The following is a 23,466-nucleotide window of genomic DNA, read 5'->3' as shown; positions in this document are numbered from 1 at the left end:
TTTTGGTTACGCTACCTGGTGAAAAGCAATGACAATCTAGATTCTTTGAAATAACAATTGTCCGAGACCACGTCTAATTAAACGTAAAGTAATCTTTGGTACTGGAGGGAAGGGGTTTCCAAATATTTGGTGCTAATACATATGCGTGATTTTCTCAATCGCACAGTAGGAAACTGAGGGAATCAAACTTGGGACTAGAATGAGCATCTCTTTATCAGCGCACAGCAATTAATATTCTACGCTGTCATACTAATGTAATGTTTGAAAATGTTCTTCTCTAAAAAAAATAAGAAAGCGATCCTCTTTCTGACTCTCAGGGATGATTTGTATTACATATTAGTGCTATATTTTTAGCGCCCACAGGTTGGGAGACATGGAACAACCAAGCCCCCCCCCAAAAAAAAAATATTAAAACGGAGAACTGCTACAGTTAGAGATCAGCATACACATTTCTCAATGTAACTGACGATATCGTATCAGTTTATAAAAGTTTAAAGGTAGTCCTCCATATTACTTGACGTCCTACTCTGCAGCACGTGTTTCTTATTGAAACAATTGGCTATTTATCAAATGTACGAGTTCCGGTTTCTTTACGACGGTATCCGGGAATTTGGAACGTTCTGTTTACGGTGAAGGGACTGTTTCCGGCTTTGATTGTTGCTGCGGTTTACCTTATGGTTGTTTACTAGGCGATCTTTAATTGAAGTTTTGTTGTGAATGGTCCAGGCCTCTCGGCCAACTCAGGTAAAGCAATGCCGCTAGGAGTGTGTTGCTGCAATTGAGTGGTTGGTCATTTTTGCAGTACCCGTTCTTTTTACTGTTCGGGCCTTAGCAGTTGTAGTTGGTGAGCGTAATGTTGAGAATTTCGTTTGGATGTGGTGATTGTATCTGTTGTACATGAGTTGTGGGGTGCGGGAGTGTGATGGTGATCTTCGGTGTTGGATTTACTCGCTAATTCCTGTAAGATCTGTCTTTGAACCATCTTAATTACTCTTGATTTTTTTTTATCACATGCTTGTGCCTTGTTCTTTTTTAAATGTTTGAGTTTCTGGTAAAGGCATAACATTAGCTCTGGTAAAGGCATAACATTAGCTCTGGTAAGTGTGAAGATAGCAGTCATTTTGGATTTGCGGATATAAAAGTTTCATAGCTGTTCAGAAAATGCATGCTTGTGCAAAACCTGTTAATATTAGTTTCATTTAACACATGGGACGAATTCTGATGATTATAGCTTGACATAGAGTGAGCAAAGTTAACGCAGAATCTTGACAGTTTTCAAATATGAATGGGAATGAAGGTCTCGTGTTGTTGGTATACAGTGTCTTGTAGTTTCACGTAAGTGTGTATTGCATAAGTACTACTCCTCTCCAAGTTGTTTTCATGTATGTCTTAACACCGTTTCAGGAGTTGCCTGTGATCTTTGTCTTCGCCTTGACTGTTTTGAGTGTAAAGACTGTAAATGCATGTGCAATCTTTGTGTGTGCTAATGTGACCTTTGTCTTCAACTTGAATGTTTTAGGTGTAAAGATTTGTAATGAACACTATTATTCAGAGGAAGTTCTTTGATTAACAGAGACAAAGATACTAAATGAATTTCCAGTTTTGGGATTTCTACTATAAAGAAATAATTTGTAGATTATGTTCTGTCACCTAGCATGTTGAGCTGTCATACAGGCCATATCCATTCTCATTTATGATGTTAAAAATTATACAAAATAAAAAAATACCAGACCACTGCTGATAAAATCATCAAACAATTTAATCCAAGTAAAAAGGTGAGCGCTTTTGCAGCCAAAGCTGCTTCATCGGACAATACAGTACATCATTTTCCCATTTCTTATACAAAGCTCCAACCAATCACAATGTTTCCTGGTAAAAAAAATCACTTCATTAGTGCATATTAACTCTTTCGTGCATAGAAACATTTACAACTAAAACTTATTCAAATAGCTCAATGAAAAACACATTGTATAACCTCACATAGTTAAAAAGAAACATGGTTTAAAAACTTAATATATAAACAATTAACTATCTTAATTAATGGTTTATTCAGCTAAACAGGTTTAATACTGATTTTGTCATTTAAACCTTTACCCATATTTGCACGCATCCTGATTATCCATTCTAGTTCCTTTGTCTCAACTCTGTTCCTGATTGCCCCTCCTCTATTACCTATCCAAGCTTTCTTTATCACCATAAACCTAAAGGTATGTGATGCTCGCATATCCATAGTATGCATAGGTAGGGCATTAGTGTTCGCGTTTCTGTATATATTCTATGCATGCTCTCTGACCCTGTCCCTTAATCTGCATATGGTCATTCCTACATAGAAAGAGGAACAAAGGGTGCAATGTGCCAAATACACATATTGGTGGTATTACAATCAGCCGAAAGCTTTGTGTAATATTTTACCTATATCCGGATGCTTGAATGTCCCCGTCCTGTCAGTATAGTGACAGTAGTTTCACGAATTGCAGGGAAGCGTACCCAAGATCTGTGGTGTACTACGAGTACTACTTACAGACCTATTCCTAGGGCCATATAAGAGTCTCTTCAAGGATTTCTTATTTTTATATGCATATGTCGGAATTCCCTCCACTATATTAGTAACTCGATCATCTGAACAAAGTATGTTCCAGTTCTTAGAAAATATATCCTGTAGTAATTTAATATTATTAGCATAGGTTACTGTAATCCTCGGGGGATTATGTTTAGGAACTCACTCCAATTATTTCACAAGAATTTGAAAAGTATGGTTGACCTTTATTTCTTCTTAATGTGGCCATGTTATATGCCACTTACTCAATTTCTCTCTTGTCATAGTCCCTATCTAAAAACTTCTTTTCTAGGTGTTGCATTTCTGTAGAGAATATACTGTCATCTGCCATTAATCTGGATGTCCTTGGTGCTTGTCCCTTAACCATGTTTTTAAAAACATGTTTAGGGTGCATGCTCTGTCTATGGACATAAGAATTTTTGTAACATTCCTTATGGTAGATCTCTGTGTGATATTCCCCTGTATCTTTCCTCTTTTTATATATAGACATCCAGAAATTCAATGGATCTGTTAGAACTCTTGGCAGTGAATTTCAAAAAATTCTGTACTGCTATTGATATCTTGCAGAAATAGCTCAAGGCTGGATGCACCTCCCTCCCAAAGAAGGAAGAGGTCATCCACATACCTCCGATTTAAAAAAAAAAAAAAAAAAAAACGCTCCTGGACCAAGCTTCTGTCAGAACAAACTGTTCCCATTTAGCCATAACTAGGTTGGTGTAGCTATTGGCACAAGAAGTGCCCATAGCTACACCATCTATATGTAGAATCTTCAAACATGAAAACATTATTTTCTAGAATGATTTCCACCAAAAAGCATAGATCTATGGTTCGAGCATCATACAATCCATCTTGCTCAAGATACTGTTGTAAAAACAGAATACCAATCTCATTGGGAATCGCCATAAAAAGTGACTGCACATCAAGGGTAACCATCAAGCAGTTCTTAGTAGGTGGATGATCTTTAATGTGCTTGTGCAAATCAATAAAGAGTGCTTGGTATCTTTAAGGTTGTTACTATTCTTAACACAGATTTCAAATGATGTTCTACAAAAATGGATAGGGGTTCAGTACACCATCCACGGCCTTCTACAATAGGCCTCATCGGAGGATTACTGGGATGTTTATGTATTTTGGGTAATCCCTGAATAAGGGGAATAGTTGTCTCATCTACAAAAAAAAATTATGCAAATCCATGGTGATTTGTCGACACTGCATGCATTCAAATAAGTCATTTCTTACTCTAAAATGCATTGCTCAACTTGTTCATTTTCAATTTTTTCATACACTTGCCTATCATTTAAGCATCTGGTACATAACATCAATATAGAAAGAATAATCCATAATCACAAGGAGTCCTCCCTTATCAGCTGGCCTAATACAAATGGTTTGATCATGACATAGTTTCCAGTGCTTCTCTTTCACAGCTGTTCAAGTTAACAAAACTTTTAGTACGACTTCTGTTATCATACAGCGAATATATGTCTTTTATACAAGCTTTTTCAAAGGCTTCCACAACCCCCACTATAGTAGGTACATAACTACTAGCTTTTTTAAAAACATTAGTCTGGTTAACATTCATACTGGTGTCCTGGTATTGCAGTTTCAACATCAGGTTCCTAGTATACGTTTTTAATTCAGTTATGTTGTCAGTAATTGTCATTTGATCAGAGGGTATGAAATTAGTTTGCTAAAATAGTGGAAGCTCTGCAGCCATAAGTAGCACTAAATGGTTTATTTATGAAAAGGTGAAGATGTTGCAAAGTCATAACCCTGTCCACTATCCATGTATTGAGTTTAGTCTAGTATGTTGTAGTGCTTCTGTCTACCCCTTTGTTGTGCTGCATGGGCTTCTTTAATTTCTTTTTTGGTGATATGAACAGCACCAGTTACTTTGTCAAATCTGCAGGGAGTCTAGCCTTGCATTTGAACATTTTTAAGGATAGTTGAATTGCTTGAAGATGAGTGACGTTCAGGTAAGGTACACTCTGTGGTAGCTAATGAAAAGAAAATGAGACTGGGGACCTGTCCTTGTGGTATCTCTTCTGTTGGACTTTCTTGATTTGGAAGCATTTTGATAGGTTGGTTGTTTCTTTTATATGCTTGCAGGATGTGTGTGTAAGGGTCTGCTCAGAAACATTTACGATTAATAAAACGGTTAAATGTTTGTCATGCTGTATTTACTGTAGGTATGGAGGATGTTTGGTGGTCTCCTTTCCAGAAAGTTAGATCTAATGTTGTTCTACTTTGATTTGATTGTTTGGCATATTAAAATTTAACTAGATAAATAGTCACTGAACAATGGTACGATTTATAAGTTTGTACTCGTCTGTTAATTAGATAATGAAGAGAACACCACAGTACCCTGCTGGAGTGAGACCACAGAAGTCGCATGCAAAGGCACTCCAATTTCTAACACACACTACAACTTCTGACTATCCTGCTTTACATTCACTTTGTATACATTTTGTATCACCTCACAGTGATTCTTATTGACTTTGTACTGATTTGGTTTTTGTTTCTATTGATTGCATTAATTATGTTAATTGTCGCTGTATTTCATGTCTGTACATTGAGCTTTTCTCCTCAGGCCTCCATTGAAAAAGGGTTCATTTTTGGCCCAGTGGGCTCTCCGGGTTAACAAACTGCAGATAAATAATAAAAAATATCACTCTCGTGCCGTGTTTCTAAAGCTAATCAGTTGCATTTAAACTCTTACAGTTCCAACCCTTATTTTTAAAATGCAGTTTTGTCATTGAGGCCAGTAAACCGGTTACAGCCAACTTTAAACTGCCCAAAACATTATTATTTGATTTGCAGTGAGGTGCATTTATTTATTTTAACATCCCTTTTGTAAAGTTAAACAATCCACAATTTTAAGTCTATTTTGTACTGGATAAAAATGGAGTTCTTGGGGTGTTTACATGGTGCATTTTTTTCCCTTCTGCCTTATGGATAGCAAATACTCTGTGTGATAGTTTTCTCTGTATTTTACATGTAGTATGCTTCACGTTTCACAAGTTGCAAGATGTAGAACTCCATAACTCCATTGCTGTTAAAAAAATATATAATGTGTTTTGTTGGTTTTTAACAGCAGTGTGTAGTCTGTTGTATGGGTCTACATAAAACATAGGCAAAGTGACTGTCCTTTGCAAGTCAGAGCTCTTGATATTAATTTTTTTGTGTTTATCAAATGTGTCATTTTAAGATAAATATTTTGTAAGTAAAGTAAGGTTTTTCATCTACTTGTTTCAGTGATGGAATTTAATTCACAACTGGAAAATATTCATTGTTTTGCAATGCATTGAGAATTCCTATCGGGAGGGTGTATTTGCATATCCCTGAAGTCTCCATCTTCTTTCATAGGTTCGTACTAGGCTATCTGACCTAGGGCATTTATAAGCCTAGCCAGAATGTGTTTGGCTTTCGCCACCCATTTTAAATTTATTTTGCTATGCCCTTTTTCGAGGTTAGTATACTGTGCCTCTAACAGTGACACAGAACTGATACCCGGGGTAAACCTACGATCTCCCATCCACTCATCAAGATTCCTCTTGAAGAGAGTCAATCAGGGACTCTGCCTAACCTGGACTGGGATTTTATTCCAGAGTGAAGGGAGCCTCTGGGTTATGAATCTGTCCCTCCAGCATGTCCTATTTATTTCAGTGCTGAGGTTCAAGTCTCTCGAGCGTAGCTCGATGGGATTTGGATTTTCTGAGGTGCAGCATGTCCATTAATTCCAGGTTGGACATGGCTTTATACGTCAGGCACAGATCGCCTCTGAACAGGCGTTATGCCACTGAGTAGAGCTGGAGTTTCTTTAACCGGGCAGCATATGGCATCTGTTTGAGCCCTTTGATCCTCTTGGTGAGGTACTTTTGGGGTCTTTCCAGTTGCTGCAGGTGTCTGGTGAGGTGCATCCCAAAAGGGGCATTGTACTCAATTATGGGCCTGATGAGGAATGAGTAAAGAGGCACGATGACCTCCCCTGATCTAGATGTGAATCCCTTCATGATTAGGTGGGCATGTACTGTATTATATTTGCAACAGCAGTGATGCAAGCAATTTCTGGAAATTGAAAGTGTATGCTAGAAGATTATATTAGTGGCTAACCTGTTTCCTGACCTTAATGATAGTGTTAATATAAACTGTATTTTACAGATGACAGCAAAGCTGTGCGAGTTTGAATGTAATTAGTTGAAGAAAGTGACAAAAGTACTAAACTATTTTCCAAGCTTAGGATTTCTTAACTCGTGTCTTTACTTGTTGCTAAATTTGTAGCATAGCCTCAAGGTCCTATTTCGTCAACACCATCAAGGAGCTATTCCTGATTTCTTTTATTTTCTTTCTTTATATGGTTTGAGGTCGCCTGACTAGGGGTGAATTTGTGGTTTCTCATCCATTCAACCTGGTATGAAGGGGATCAGGAAGGTGCTTTATCTTACATTTAAGGGTACACTAAGAGCAAATATTTAAGGTGTTTTGTAAATATGTACATTATTGTATAGGACTGCATCCTTTGTGTTTTTTTAGGTGAGGCAGCGACCCCCCCCCCCCCAAAAGCCTGTAAGAAATTGGGTAGAGAACTCTTTTGAGATGGTTTATGTTGTAATTGGAAAACATGTCTTTGATTTTCTTTGTGAGGAAATGCTGTATTCATTTGAGTTGAAATGTTTAGTACATAACTGAAAGTAGCATTACATTCTGTTATGGGATAACTTCCCTTGTCCTAGGAAAAAATACCCTTAGCTGGTCAGAATAGATAAAAGGGCTCCTAATGACAATACATATATGATGGTAAGGCTGTATGCTACATTTCTTGGCATTTAGTTTAAGGCCATGATCTTTGCTGACTTCCTGGTGGCGAAAGGTTTCATTTCGTGACTGCCTCGATTTGGTTATAGTTTGGTTGCAGATCCTAACCTTTGTTTTGGTTTGTGTGAATTAAAGTTTAATGGAGAATCTGGGACTTGGCCAAAGAATTTATGATGGCTATGAGTTTGCAGACTGTTAACATTGGCCTTGCCATGTGATGAGTAAATACTGAAGAGGAGTGTTCCAAGGACTGGTCCCTGAGGGATGTAGCTAGTAACCTTTTTGCGAGCATGTCCCATACACTAATATATTGCATTTTGTTGGTGAGCCATTCTGCTATCCAGTGGGTTACATGTAGTTTAGCATTTAGTTTGATTACCTTGTGTGTAATACCGTCCCACATTCTTGAATCGGAGGCTTTTGCAGGTGGAGGTAAGCAGTGTGCACCGATTTGCTTGTATTCAGTGCATTGGTGACTCGTTCGGAGAAACTTCTGAAGTACAGAATCCTCAGCAAGATGAGTATGCACTCCAATAAACTTGTTAAAAGAAGTCCACTAAGTTTAGGTGACAGGATCTGGGTTTAACAAAATGAAACAGACTGCTGCTGTTACTTTTTTGTAAGGTCTGTAATGATGCACACTGTTGCTTTACAGGTGGGGTTAGTTAGCTTTTTAATTCACTTACCAGGGTCATTGGTGGGCCTTCCCTTGTACTGCAGGGTGGCTACAGCAGTTCTTCGCACCTTGGGCCCAAGTCCAGTGGAGAGGCTGAGATTGAATAGGTTTAGTAGCTAGTCTGTGTGGGGTGTGCTTGGTGCTGGCAAAAGCAACCTGGAACATTGTCTGGACCCATGGACATAGTGTTGGCCTTGGAGTATACCCTAGGGGCATGCTCCAAGGTGACTTGTGGGGTTGGATGTGCTAATTTTCAGGGGAAGGTTAGGGGTAATTGTTAGCTGTGAACTCTTGCTATGCGTATTGTTTTGTGTGTTAACTCAGTGGAGCTCTAGTATTGCTCTTGAAGGTTTCTGACGGTAGTTTTTTTTTTTTTACATAGCTGGTGATTTTTATTTTCATTCGTGGGTTCATAGGTGTGTACTAGGCTAATGGCCCTGGAGCCTTTACAATCCTAACCCATAGGATTACCCTGGCATAGTGCCACCCAACATAGTTCCTAGTGCCTCTGTCGAGTAGAGCCACTGGAGTGATCACCAGGGTGAATTTTCTATTTCCCATCCACTCATCAAGATTTCTCTTGGAGGGCCAGTGAGGTGCTCGGTTTGACATGTATGGGAAGTCTATTCCATAGCATGGGCAGTCTCTGGGTTATGCCACTCCAGCATGTTCTGTGGATTGTGGTAATGAGGTTGAAGTCTGTGGAGCATGTGGTGCGGCGGGATTGTGACTTCTTTTAGATGTAGCATTTCTAACAGAGCAGGGTCAGACATGGCTTTGTAAGTCAAATTGAGATTGCCTCCAAGTAGGCAATATAAGGCAGAGAGTAGCTGGGAGTTTTTTTGAGTCTATCCATATAGGACAAGTGTTTAAGGCCTAGGATCATCTTTGTGGGGTACTTTTGTGGCCTCTCCAGTTGTTACAGGTGTCTAGTGAGGTACTTGCCAAATGGGGCATTGTACTCTGTTCTAATGAGGGAAGAGTAGAGGGAGACCATGCTTTCTTTCTTCCTGGATGCAAAACCCTTAGTAATGAGATGTGCCACATAGAAGGACTTTCTGACCACAGTGGCAATGTTGGGGTCAAAAGAGAGGTTGCTGTCAACCTGTGTTCCCAGATCTCTTATAATGTCTTCTGTGTTCAGTGGACTACCATCAATGTGGTAATTCATGGGAACAGAGTTTTTCTCAAAGGGAAAGACTACCTGTTTTTTGGCATTGAGCTTAAGGCTGTGGTTCTGACACCAGTCATTGGTCTCGGTGAGGCCTTTCTGCAGTATGTCAACATCGCTTGGGGAGTTAATAATAGTGCCCAACTTGCCATCGTCTGCAAACTTTGTCAGCTAGCGTCCCTTTGTGTTGGCCTGGAATTCAGAGAAGTAGATACCAAACAGGAGAGGACCCAGCACCGAACCCTGTGGGACTCCACTCATGACTGGTTGGCACTCTGACTTGGAGTCAGCTACTTTCACACTGTGGGTTCTATCTGTGATCCAGTTTGCAACCTACCTAGTGATACAGGGGTTGATGCCTAGCTTAGTGAGTTTTTCTATGGTTCCTGAGTGGGGAATGGTATCAAAGACCTTGGCCAGATCAAAGTATGCTGTATGAACCACCTTGCCTTCATCCACAGCTGTGGTGACTGACTCAGAGAAGCTGAGCAGGCATGATCTGTCTTTCACAAAACCAAACTGTGTGGGATCCAGAGTTTTGGAGAGTCCCTATATCCTTGTTTATTAGGTCCATGATGCGTTCCCTAGCTTTGCATATTAGACTCGTCAGGCTAATGGGGTGATGGTTCCCAGGGTCTGTAGTTGCCCCTCCTTTTTTTTGTGGAGAGGGATGACTGTAGCAATGCACTATTCGGTAGGGACAAAGTCTGAGGTGAGGCTGTGATTGAGCAGGGCACACAGGTGTGGTGCCAGTTCACTCTGTAGTTCATGTAGAACACAGCCAGGGATATAGCAGGCTACGACCTGAGTCATTGTCTTGGTCGATGTTAGCTGCACCTGAAGTAATCTCTGATGCGTTGTGTTGGGCTACCAGTCTGGAGGTGTGTGCATCCTTTATGAATATGGAAACGCCACCACATGTGGTGGTGTTTCGGTCCAACTTCTGGGGCCGAAAGGTGTGGAATGAGGTATAGCCTGGTAGTACAGGGGTGCTTTCTGCTGCTTTGAACCAGGTCTCTGTTAGAGCACAAATGTCGATGTTCTCCATTTTAAGGAGTGCTATGAGTGAGTGCAATTTGAGATTAGACTTCTAACATTGAGCAGCATAACCCTCAAATTGCATTTGTTTGTAGCTGTTATGGTGGCAACTTGGTCTGTGGAGCACCGCCTAAAAAAGGCACTCTAGGGGTGGCAAGAGCCCTGGCCAGTATCCGGAAGCCCAGGGGTGACAGATGCAGGCCATTTCTGGGAAAACATCGAGGTCTGTCAATCCCTCCCCTTCAACTATTTAAATTTATTGGCCATCCTACTGTGTTCCATAGTACCAGAATACAAAAGTGACCACCCCTTTCAATCCATCTTGCTGTTTTAAAAATAGTAACTCTCCACTAAACCTTAACTTTTTTAACGGGTAAAATTTAAGTTACCTACTTTCACATGTAACTTTTCTAGTGCAGACTGCAGTGTGCATTTTCTTTTCATCTTACCTTTTAAGCATCCCTGTGACTAGCACTTTCTCTAATACCTGCTGGAAAGCACTTAGAAGCCTTAAACTGATACAAGCACTCCACTCTCCTTGTTAATAAGGAGAAATTAATAGTAGGCACTAAACAGCCTATAATTGCAAAGTACATTGTCAAAGGAAGGTCATGCTTACTGAATCTGGTGAACTTCTTTGAAATGGTCAGTAAGGCAATGGATGGGGGATAACTGCATACTGCCTACCTAGATCTGACGGAGACATTTGATACAATACCCTACTTGGACATTGTCAACAGTTACAGAGCTAGGTGGAAGCGACTTTATAACATGCTGGATAGCTAGCTGGCTCACTGATGGGAGCAAGGAGGTTAGAATCTGTGAGGCTACATCCACAAAGAGGCCTATCACTAGTGGAGTCCCCCGGGGCTCTGTGCTAGGCCCACTCCTCTGTGGCATCTGTTTCTCTGATATCACAGCCAAGTGTTGGAGGCCTCTGGCTAACCAAGTTTGCAGATGATTGCAAGCTGGGAGTAGTCATTGAATCTCCCAAAGATGAGAACACTCATAAGGAAGTTCTATTACAGGCAAATGCCTGGTGCAAAAGTCATGGCTTAAAACTAAATGCTAAGAAATGCATTATTGTACCTGGGGTATCAGACTTCCAAAAAAGTAACTGTCCTTAATAAAACACCCTTAAAAGCTGATTCACTTGTCAGGATTCTGGGAACTCGAGTAGATGGTAACCTAGCCTTTGACTTAGAAGGGTTCTCTCACTATCATGGACCCGTGTATGTTTCTCGACTTATAAGCAAGGGCATGGCATCTAGGTCCAGAGAGGTTGCCATACCACTGTAGTCTGCTCTCCTCAGCCCAATCATAGAGTATAGTGTCCCCTTCGGTATGTACCTGACCAGACATGTGCAGCAACCGGAACATCCACAAAGGCTCCTTACAAAAAAAAAAAAAAAATTGGGAATAAACACAATGTCTTATGCTGCTTGCTCCAAAGCCCTTTCTCTTTATTCTGTGTCATACAAACTTCTGGGAGGTGATCATTACCTGGCATGCAAAGTGTCCTTGGACTCTGTTTTGATGAATCTTTTGCACATCTGCAGAACAAACAACATCAGCAGTACTAGATTAAAAGACCTAAATTTAGCTTGCAGCATGAATAGTATATGTTAGGAAAAGAGAGGCGTGGAGAATTCCCATTCTCTGGAACAGGCTTCCATCCAAGTGACGCAGAGTTCCTCCATATCCCTGTTTAAGCACAACTTGGACCATTGTATGGGTAGTAGGAAAATCACCCCTAGTCTGGCTCCTATGTCTGTGATGGACAGTGACAGTCCATAAACTACCCCCATAAATCCAAGTTTGTGGGCCACATTTGGGTTGTATGGTTAGGCTTTTGAAGGCCCTTGTGAACATTAACCTAGTATGTACATATGAACTCATAAGAAACTGAATGAGATGGGCCTGTTAACTAGTTTAGTTTATGATTGGGAAGGGAGGGATCATACATAGGAAATGAGAGGATAGGTTTTTGCAGATTTGTGGCACTTGTTAAAATGATTGGGTATGCAGCAAGCACTGTCTACTGCTGTCAGTCTGTGAGTTTGCAGCAAATTGGGCAAAACAGATAATGCACTGCCCTCCACACACGCACGCACAGTGGATGGTGGCACCACTCCTGATGGTGCTCTTGCTCTGAGAGGTATTAAGGAGTCAGTGCAAGCCAGGCTGGCTGGAGAACCATGTGTGCATGTGGTTCAGATTTTGATGACTGTTACATTCACATTGCCTCATCAGGCACTGTGGGCTCTGTTCCAGTCAGTGCTAAGAGACCACCTTTTTGCTCTGCATGGAGATTCAAATTGCCCATCATTATGTGCACATGTCTGTCTTCTGAAATGCACTGTGCAGCAGCTGGACTTTGGGGTTGGTTATTGTTTAACTTTATGTTCTGGACTTAATCATGTTGAGGCGTTCTGGTTTGGAGTATGCAGTTTTCCCATGCGTTTTAAAGCTTTCTTTTAAGATTTGAGCCTTGATGTGCAGTCCACTCTGTGAGATTCCTTCACTTTGCCACTCCCATCTTTTGTTATGGATGGTAGCAACAGGTTTGTGTCAGACATGCAGTATCTTGGGCTCATTCTCTGATCAGCTGAAATTTAGAAATACGGTATTTCCCATAATTATGATTTCCAGTGGTATAGCAAGAATTAATCATTTGTTTCCCAAGGTTGACCATGTCTCTGTTCATGCAGTAGAAGCTGCTTGCCTTAACAGTTGCAGTACCCTGTATCTTATCTTCCTGACAAAGGTTAGCTGGCTACATCTCATGCAAAACTTCAGCAGTTAATGGTACGCTATTGCTAGCATACTACTCCTGTATTTTTAAGCTCCGTGGTGCTTTATTTTCTTTCCATGCATGTTTTGGATCCTCTTACCCAAAGGAATTAGTTGTTCTCAAGTGCCTTATTTCCAAAAGAGCTCTACACTTTTTATTGGCATGAAGCTGTTAGCATTTCCTAGGGCTTGCCTCAGAATATCAGGTGGTTCAATCATTTGTTAATATTAGATGTTTGATCTTTTGTTTTTTTATCCCACTCATGTCTTCAGAATCTGCTGTTTGTGGTTAAGGGGGTTGTTCAACCTTGGCTTGCTTTTAAGAGTTCACCCAAGGTCCTTTCTTTTCAGGCTAGCTTTTAGTGATAACCTAGTTAATCAGTTTTTATTATTGCCAGTTGTTTAGTGTTTTACCTTTTAAGTATTTGATCTTTGTTTTACTATTTTAGTTTTTATTATTTGTATTTAAAGACCAGTTGGCATAATGGTTAAGGGTTTTGGGTTTTACCTCCCATGGCACAAGGTTCGATACTGACCTCCAACCAATGTATGAAGTTTGCATTTTCTCCCTTTGTCTCTGTGGAGGTTTTCCCTCTTCTGAAAAACATGCTGAGGGTTTCCGTCTTAAACTTGCTAATGAAATGAGCTGTGGGCAGTGGCTCAGACTCTGTAGGGGAAGAGTTGAATAGACCAACCTCTTTGGGAATCTACTGTACTCTGCAGTATCCCCAATAGAGGAAAACGCAGATCACAGACTACAGGCTGTGGCAAGGCTAGCCACTCGGTGTAAAATATTGCTCTAGATGATTTGGTTATGTTGAGTAATGTCGGCAAATGGGCATGGGTATTTGCCTGTGATAAGTGTTGAAGACCCATCCTTCTCCTACCTTTGCCAGGGACACATGCTAGTGGTGGGAGGGGTGTATGTGTCCCTTTTAGCCAGTGTGTCCATTGTAAGTCCAGTAGCCCTGGGTCAGTAAGCTGCTAGCCAGCTGGTGTCCATTTGCTCAGCTTGGGTTGCCTGGGATAGCTCTGAGAGGAAAGATGGATATAAAAAAAAAAACCTTGCCAATCAAAATAAGAATTTCTTCACACTATGTGGATTTACTGACTAGATGGAGCTTGGAGGGGAATGACCTGTTGATGTGGAGAAGGCTGGACATTCTGTGTATCCAAGAGATGGAAGGGCAGTGCAGCAAAGCCATTTTTATTGGGGTCCAGAGTCTACTATTCAGGATGACAGGCTATAAATGGTGTGGGACTTGTGGTGAGGGGTGTCCTCAGAATTAGGCACTCTAGTGACACTCCCAGCAATCGGACTCCAGTGTAATGACGGGGCACAATCTCAGCCTATGCCACACAGCAGCATTGTGATAGTGAGGAAAAGAGTGCATTCAGACAGCAGTTGCAGGACCTACTTGTATAAAGCAGGGTAGCATGAAATTGTGTTGATAGTGGGTGACCTGAGTTGCACATAGTGGGAAGGACAGAACAAGATATGAGGACTGCCTGGGACCCACATGGGTGTGGTAACAGGAATAAAAGAGAGGCCATTCTAGACTTCATCTGGCAAATGGATAGTAGCCAATACATGCCTTAGAAAGGGTGGCAGTCACAAAGTCACATACAAGGGTGGCTAGCATGAAACTCTGGTAGACTTCCTTCTAGTAGGGAGAGGGCATTGGGGTAGAATCGGTTATTCCAGAGTCATCCCTTAGTGAAACAGTTGCCCCACAGCATAAATCAGTAGTTGACACAATCCGCTGTTAACCATGATCAGAGAAGGCTCTAAGGTTAATAGAGATCATGCTGAAGACTGGAAATTGCCTGGAGAAAAAGTACAACAGTGCAAAGAATTATTCCGGAAGAAATGGATGGAGTCGAAGAAGAATGGCAGTGCCTCAAAACAGTATGCGAGAGGACTACAGAACACATAAGTGATCAAGCCAGGTATCGAAATAAGGTACATAAGGAAAGCTGATGGTGGAATGGAGAAGTTTAGGGAGTCATCAAAAGAAAGAAGGGGGTGCAGGAAAAAGTGGGAGAAAAGACAGACCAAACTAGGAAGGAATACTGGTTGGTTAACAAAGATGCTAAGAAAGGAGTTGCAGTAGCAAAGAACAGGGTATCGGAGGCATTCTACCAGCTTCTTAAAAGTGACAGAAAGATAAAGAAGATAGTCAGACACCCTTTTATAAGGCATGCCAGTGATGCTCACCAGTCCACAGGCCATCAAAGGCATATGGAAGGAGTACTTCCAGCAACTTCTGAATGAGGAAAACCCCACAGAAGCTGTACTGTCCCAGACATAGCCTGCATTGAGAGAGAAAGAGGAGCCCACCCTAGAAAGTCTGAACAGCGCTAAGAAAAATGAAGTCAGGGAAAGCAGTAGACTCTGAATAGGTCACAGTAGATGTGGTAAAGATGCTGGGTGAGATGAGGAGAAGTAGCTCAGTGTTGGGGGGGGGGGGGCATATCACAGGTGCCTGAAGAATGTGCATACTCATGCCAGTGTACAAGAACAAAGGGGACCTTCAGTATTGTGTGCAGTACAGAACTATCAAACTCTACATTGCATGACAGTTCTGGAGAGGGTGATTGATAAATGGATGTGCATAGTGGGAGGTGAACAGTTCAGATTCGGTTCAGAATGCACAACTGACCCAATGTTTGCAGTGAGACAGGCAGTTGAGAAGAAGCTAGAGATGTGGAAAGAGTCCTGTAGGGTATTCCTAGACTTGGCGAAAGTGTATGATGAGTTCCCAAGAAAGTAGATTTGGGCCAACCTGCTGTGGTTCAATGTCCTGGAAACAACAGTGGTAGAATTAGTGCGGGTTATGTACTTTCAAGTACGAACTGTGTTCGGTTTCTCAGAGGGGTTCCCAGTGGGAGTGGGTGTGCATTAGGGTTCACCTCTGAGCCAACTGCTGTTCATAATGGTGATGGATTACATTTGCAAACAGGTTAGAGGGGACAGATCAACAAAGCTGCCGTATGCAGACAATGTGACATTACAGGCAGACTCTGAACAAGAACTTCAACAAAGGATAGGGGAATGAAATGCAAAACTGAAGGCACATGGGATGAAACTAAGTATATGTAAGACGGTGGCAATGGCAACAAATTGGGGAAATCAGAAGAGGCTGAGAATTGAGACAGAAGGGAAGGTACTAGAACAGATTAACAGCTTTGAGTATCTGGGAGGAATGGTTGAAGAGAAAGGAAGTCTGAATGAAGAGCTCAAAGCTAGAATCGGAGGTGCTGCAGCCAACTGACAGTGTAATAGGTGTAATGTATGACCGAAGAATGCCAAAGAAGCTGAAAAGTAAGGTGCACAAAACAGTGATGCTGTATGATAGAGAGAGCCTGAGCAGTGACAGCAGAACAGGTGGTGAAGCTAGTGCTGATTGAAATGAAGTGCTTGAGATGGGTAGTAGGGTGCACACTGTGGAACAGATGAAGAAATGAGGACATAAGAGCAGAAGCCAAAGTAGCTGTTATTGCAGGAAAGATCAAAGAGAATAGATTAAGGTGGTTTGGGCATGCTCAGAAGACAGTCTGGTGAAGATGATTTGAGATAGATGGGGAAAAAGGTAAGACAAAATAAGGGCATCCAATAAAGAGGTGGATGGATTGTGTAAGAGAAGATCTGCGACAATCGGGCACGAGTGTCAAAGAAGGCAGGAGTGTGGCATTGAATTGAGTGAGATGGCGACAGTTAACAGGACACCCCGACCCTGTGTAAAGAATTGGGAAGGGGGGCTGATGATGATTTAACCGAAATTGCAGTATACAAATAGAACAATGTATAAATACTTTGTAAATTTTCATCTTTATTAAAGATCTCATAAGGCAGTATTAACATCTTCGTTTCACTTTTTCACTCCTTGGAGTGTTTTGCAGTATATTAAAAAAAAAAAAAAAATACAGTGATCGAAAATGGGCTGTTTGAATGGCTCTGATCAGAGTTTCCCACAAGCTTGCCAAAAAGATGCGATATTGTGGAGCTGTCCAACCATCCTGGTGAGCAGGCCCTTTGGCACTGTACCATCTCTGGTGCAGTGTTTATTGGTCTATCTGCCTTGGGATGGAGTAGTCCTTGTCTCATCAGATTGCCATCTTATGATCTGTTTAAGGTATCCGGAGAAAGAGGTGCTGTCATGCTTTCCCGGAGGACATCTCTGTTTTGTCTGATAACATGGGTGTGGTGTAGTACTTGCAAACTGAAACCTTTTTTTGTATCCATTGTACAATGAAGCTGTGACTGGGTTTTATAGGTTTGTGGGCATTTACTAGGCTATTGATCTGTGAGGATCTTAAGAAGCCTAACCTTACATTACCATAATAGCTTTTAGATTTTGTATATGAATACTCTAGAAGAGACTGGTCAGACAAGTATGTGTTGGCACATTTATGTGTTTCCCCTATCCGTGGAGGACAGGGATGCTAAACTGGGGGTGAATGTGTGGTTTTCCTTCCATTTATCCAAGTTTCGTTGAAATGGAGTAAAAAAAAAAAAAAATTTTTGTTTTTATGTTAAGCTGAAGATGACTCCATAGAAGTGGTATTGTGTGATTTACTTGACTGTCCCTCCAGCATGTCCTGTTTATTTTGCGAAAGAGATCCATTGAGCAGGTGTTTGATCTACTGCACTTGTGAATGTGTAATTTATTGAGAAAATGGGGGTATTGAAGCTCTTCATGTAAGGCACAGGTTGCATGTCAATAGCTTGTATAATTCAGAGTCTTGTTTGTTTCTCTTCTCAGTGACGGTCTACATAGTTTTTATTAATCTGATCCATTTATTGATTTTTGTGAGAAAGTGTTGTGGTCCTTTCATTTTTGACAAATATGTACTACTACTTCTTCTTTTGGCTTTTCCTGGTTAGGGGTCACCACAGTGGATCACCTGTCCGCTCATGATTGGCAGTGGAGTTTTACATTGTCGAGTTGCCAGCCCAGTACCCAACCTTCCACAGAAGGCACACACATGCACACACTCGCACCTAGGGCCAATTTAATGTGTCCAATCCACCTACAGCATGTCTTTGGGATGTGGGAGGAAACCAGAGCACCCGGAGGAAACCAGCACGACCACAGGGAGGACATGCAGACTCTGCACAGAAGGCACCTGAGCCGAGAATTGAACCAGAGAACCTCTTGCTATAAGGTGGCAACGCTAACCGCTGCACCACCACAGCCGCCCAAATACGTACTAAAAGGGGCATTAAACTCTATTGGCCTAATGACTGCTTAGTAAAGTGGAAAAGTTATATCCAAGTATTGGGGCAGTCTTTGTGCCCTCTAGGGAGTTTGATGGGCACCTAATTTGTCATCTGTAAACTGTCGATCACTAACTCTAAACATTAACTTTGACCTTGTCAGAACTAAATGCCAAGAGGAGTGTCCCAAAAACTGAATCCTTGGGTATACTGCTAATGACGAGTCTTAAGTTCAAGAAATCAGTATTCCTTCCTGTGTAATATTGGGTAAGAGTGCTCTTCTCAGCACCCATGGTGCCTCCAGAATTATTGCTTTATGCAGTTCATGTCTGATTACATGTATTGGTAGCATATTTAAGTAAAATTGTATTTTTTGTTTTAATATCTCTGTTGCTGCTGCTAATACTACTGTTCAGTGGTAGTAGTAGTAATGCTAAGTATTTTATCTTTCACATTCTCTCATTTCTGTGTTGTAATCTTGGTATTTTAAGACTGTCTTTTTGTACTTATCACTGGGTATAGCAATTTGGTGACCAACACTACTTTTGTCTGTTCATAAGGAAGTAGTTGGCTAGCTGCCCTTGCAGGCCATTTTAAGCCTAGCTGATTTCCGAGGTGAGAGTTAAACCCTGTATCTTTTTGTTTGAGGTAAACACCTTAACCATTTATATGAACCCCCAACCCCAAATAAGTGTTATCTGGATTTTAACCCGGATTCACCTGTGTTCAGTCTCTAAAATCACTGGACTTACCCTGAGCCACAGACTGTTCTTGAACTTCTGTGTCTAGTTTTCTTGTATCATTTTTCAAAATGTTGGTAATTGATAATCCCGTGTGTTACAAACTTGAACATTGTTGATAAGCACTGAAAAAATTAAACTCAGTATTCTCAGCTTCTTCTATATATTTAGTGTTTTCACAATCCACAATGTAAGTCTTGCCACATTATTGTAAATCTCAGTGGAGTCCCTCAGTCAGATGTACATCACACCTAGCAAGCTGTGTAACTGTTCTCAGTTCTGTTTTATAGAGTCTGCATTTGTCTGCTTCTACTTTTTCAATGAGCTTCATAAAAATGTATGCAGCCTACCGTCTTGGGCCACGATTATTAGCCTTTCATTTTTTGGTTTCAGTTCACTTGAATATTCCTGTATCAGACCTTGGTCAACATGAAGTTGTGCCAGAAGTTTTCCATACTTGCCAGTATATTTGTGGACTTCAGAATTTTCTTTCCTTCTTTTCTGACCCCTCATTTTTTCCCCATTTTATTTTTGTCTACTTCTGGTTTGATTTCTTTTCTTACCTGTAATAGACTTCTTATGGCATGTAGTAAATTTTGAGGATGCCCATGGGTCCTTTAGAATGAGGGATATATGTATAATCTTGGTTCACACTGGTTTTTGTATATCCTTTGATAAGTATGAGACATTTTTCTTGTTTTGAGTCCACTTGACCCATAATTGTTATTTTGAGTTCATGAATTGCACAAAAACTGTAAGTTAGACCTTGAAGAGCAGTGATTCATACTTTAACTTTATTCGTAGATGTCAAGGCAGTTTTCAATATTAATTTTATCTTTTGAAGTATTCCTTACAGAACTTTTATTTTCATTTGTCTGTTTTATTGCTGACTCTTCATCTCTCCCTAAATATTTATACAGTATACTACACTCCTGTCCCATGTTCTTGTTGCTACAGCTTTCCTCTTAAATATTGCTCTTGTACATTAAAAAATACCAAATGTCATTCTTGTATCATCTGAGAAAGTTTTATCCATTTGTAGTTCAGCTTTCAGGTCATCATCTGATGAAGTATGCATTTTTAAATCGTCCACAAAAAGTACATGAGTTATCTTTTTAAATAAGGTTGGTTTCTGGGAGTTAAACTAGTTAAGGCAAGACAAAACAGTGGTGACAAAGAAATCACCCAGAAATATCCCCCTTTGAATTTTTATCTCTGAGATAGTGATTAGCCCTTTGTTGTGTCTTAGCTGCAAAGCGGTTGGCCAGTTTCATATCTTAACTGCAAGGTGATTGATCGATTATAGGGTGCGTCTTAAAATCTGTAAGCATTCCATTATCCATGAATGTGGGATGCTATCAGATTCATTTTTTGTACAGCTTACTTATATTTGCCCCCCCCCCCCCGCTTTTTTTTTTCCCCAACAACGGCCTGTTGTGGCTTTAACAGATTATCCTTTGTTCCATATGGCTTTCTTTTATTATTGTTTTATTCTAGTGCCCTAATTGAATTTTTTTTCCAAATGGCTATAAAATCTGCATCTATTCCTGTATATAGTTTTTATATTGTCAGAAGGCCAGTTTGTCTGCAGTTCTTAAGATTGCTTGTAGGCTCACACTTGGAGAGGAGTATTGTTGTTCTTGGCTAACTGGGTGTCTGCTTGGATAAGCTTTTTAAGTAGCTTTTACATGGGACAAAATCTTTGTGTAAAGATGTTGATACTTTTAGCCAGAAATTGGGTACTGCATCTGGAGGCATTTTTTTTCCAGCTAGGAATTTTTCATAAGTTTTTTTTTATTATTTGTGTGCTGGAATAATTTATCTGGAATGGGGCTTGTTTTAAACCCTGGTCCGTTTTGATGCTTTATATTGTTTTTACCACATCTGTCTTTCTAATGATTTTTGATCTGTTCACATTTCTGTATTCTAATAGCAATGTTTCTTGTGTTAGTAGTTTTGTGTTTTATCTATTCAGTGCTTCCATGGTAGCATTCTACTTGTTCCTTCCTTTCCTTTGTTCTGTTTTTGTGGTAACCCTTATTGGTTTTACTGCACTGAAATGTATCCTATTTCTGTTCCACATGAATTTCTGTCAGTTTTCTTGATTACTGTGTTCATCTGTTTACCAATCTTCTAACATATATTTACTTTCTTTTATCTATCTTAATACGTCTGCCCACTTCCATTAAATAATGCAGGTCAACCTTTGGACCATTTTCTTTTGGACTGAAAATAGTCTTTGCTCTCAGTCTGCAAGTTTTCTACGGAAGGTTCCAGAGCATAATCCTGTGACACATCCTCTTCCGAAGTGTCCTGCTTCATCTGTTGCTGCTCCTCTTTATGGGGCCCATTGGCTTATGTCACATTACCTGCGTCAAGATTTGCCACTGCTTCCTTTTCCTTCTCTTTCTGTTCAGCTTCAACTAGACTTTTATATGAACCTCCTACAAGATGCTCCAAAACATCATCCTATGGCAAATCCTCTTCAGATTCGTCCCACGCCACCTACTGTTTTTCTACCTTGGGATCCACTGTGTTGTGACACTGCCTATATTGGGCATTCTACACTAAACCCTTCACTTTTTAACAGGTGGTCTCTCGCTTCATTTTCGGTTTAATTTGTACCCCGCTAATCGTCCTTGTTTTTATATCCTCTCTGTGTGTTTTATTTGTAGCTTTTGACAGGTTTTCTGTTGAAAATATTTTTCCCTTCCTGTAATTTCTCTCTTAATCTTGCTACATATCTTCTGTCTCAAAATCCTGGGCTTTTTGCTTTAATATTAACAACAAAATATTTCTTCCTTTTCCTCAACAGTCCATTGTCTAATTGCTTCTTAGTTGACTTTTTTCAGTTTTTGTGGAGTACTGCTAATTTCTGCTGTGGTGGGTGGCCAGCCTCCCCGTGAGCCTGACCTAACCCTATGATAGGAACCCCCCCCCCCCCCCATATCCTGGGACCTCTGCAGCCAGTCGTTTTTATTGTGACCTACCTTTCTGTATGATATATCGGTGTCAGAGTTTATAAAAAAGTGTCCACCATGATGGTACTCGCCAGGACTTGAGGATGGATTTCATTCCAGCAATACTTGTCTGTTTTTCTTGCTGATTTTTCATCTCTCCCTTCAGAGAGAACTGGAAGAGTTTATCTAGTACCAGAGTTTTTAGGGTGGTGGTGAATGCTTTTGTAAGAGCTTGCTATACTGTGTGCATGTTTTTAACCTTGTCCATTGTTACAATAACTAACAAACCTTCTTTTTCCCAAAGAAGTTGACCAGGTTAAGTAGGCAGGACCTGCTCTTCAAGAATCTGAACTCAATTGGTTTGAGAGTTTTTAGGAATGCTCCTTTCCATAGTCTTATGCATGAGACTGGTCAGGCTTACTGGTCTGTAATTTACTTGGGTCTGTAGAAGTCCCACCATTTTGTAAAGGAACGACTTATTTCCATTGTTAATCCAGGACAAAGCCCCCTTTTAGGCTGATATTAAATAGTCTATGTAGGGGGATCAGACAGTTCATGTTTCAGGCCAACTAGTAGGCACCTAGTGTATTGTTATGGCTCCACAGGGAACTACTACTTTGGAGATTTGGAGTGTAGGGATGGGTTGGTATCTAATATCGGAATATTGGAGGGGAGATTGGAGTGAATCTTGAGAATATGTCCGCTAGTAGATTAGTTTTGAATTGGCATTCTGAGAGTATTAATTTTCTGCAGTTATTGTTCCAGTGAAGTATAATTAAAATCTGTAGGCTGAAAGGTATTTCCTTGTGTCTTACAAGTGGTATTTGAATTAATCCTGATAATTCCTTCACTCTTGTGTTCTATCACATTTTTTTTTTTGGGGGGGGTCATGTAGGTCTTCTTTCTCTGTGTTTTGTTGAGACTGTTCCACTTTCCTTCAAAGTCTGGTCCTGGGGGTTTGATGCAGTATCTGTTGTGTAGTGTCATCACCTCAGTGCTCCTTTACACAGAAGGCCTAAGAAGGATAAACAAACAGGTTTTTGTTTGGACTGCTTTTGTGTAATCTGGGTCCCTTTTTCGTCCATATTTTTAAGGGTTTAAATTGTTTTGGAACTTTACTTTGTATTTAGTTTCTTAGCTGTTCGAGTCTGCTATGGGAGATCAGAATAGCGTTTGGCTCCTTTTCTACCTTGGAATATTAATTTTTATGTTGAAAGTGCTCACTTTACCCACATCTGTGCCAGCTGCCATGGTGGAGTTTTTGCCTTTGGGAATACTTAGTAGCCATTATCTCCATGCAAGTTTTAGGCCGTTGATGTCCGTTTTCATTATATTTCCTGTTCATGATGAAAGGGTTTAAGTCTTTCCTTCATTCCGAGGATAGCCATAGAGACTCACCCCAGTCAGATCATTCAACTGGGTAGCTCTGTTTCATTAGTATTTTTAACCAGTTCTACGCATGGATGCAGACAAAAAGCTGCTATATTGCTAGTTCAAA

The 23,466-nt window shown here is 40.5% G+C and overlaps 1 protein-coding gene across 1 annotated transcript in view; it reads left to right on the top strand.

The window, feature by feature from the left end:
* Positions 1 to 605: 605 nt before the first annotated feature.
* The window catches only part of PRPF8 (pre-mRNA processing factor 8), a 2,252,227-nt gene continuing 2,229,366 nt past the window's right edge, over positions 606 to 23,466 (top strand). The window contains exon 1 of the mRNA XM_044054875.1: positions 606 to 744. The gene's annotated coding sequence lies outside the window, so the exon portion shown is untranslated. The remainder of the gene's footprint in view (positions 745 to 23,466) is intronic.

Source organism: Protopterus annectens, chromosome 13.part0 (genome assembly GCF_019279795.1).
Source record: "Protopterus annectens isolate FY-2018-M chromosome 13.part0, PAN1.0, whole genome shotgun sequence".
Lineage (NCBI taxonomy): Eukaryota > Metazoa > Chordata > Ceratodontiformes > Protopteridae > Protopterus > Protopterus annectens.
This window is presented reverse-complemented; position numbering and strand designations above follow the sequence as displayed.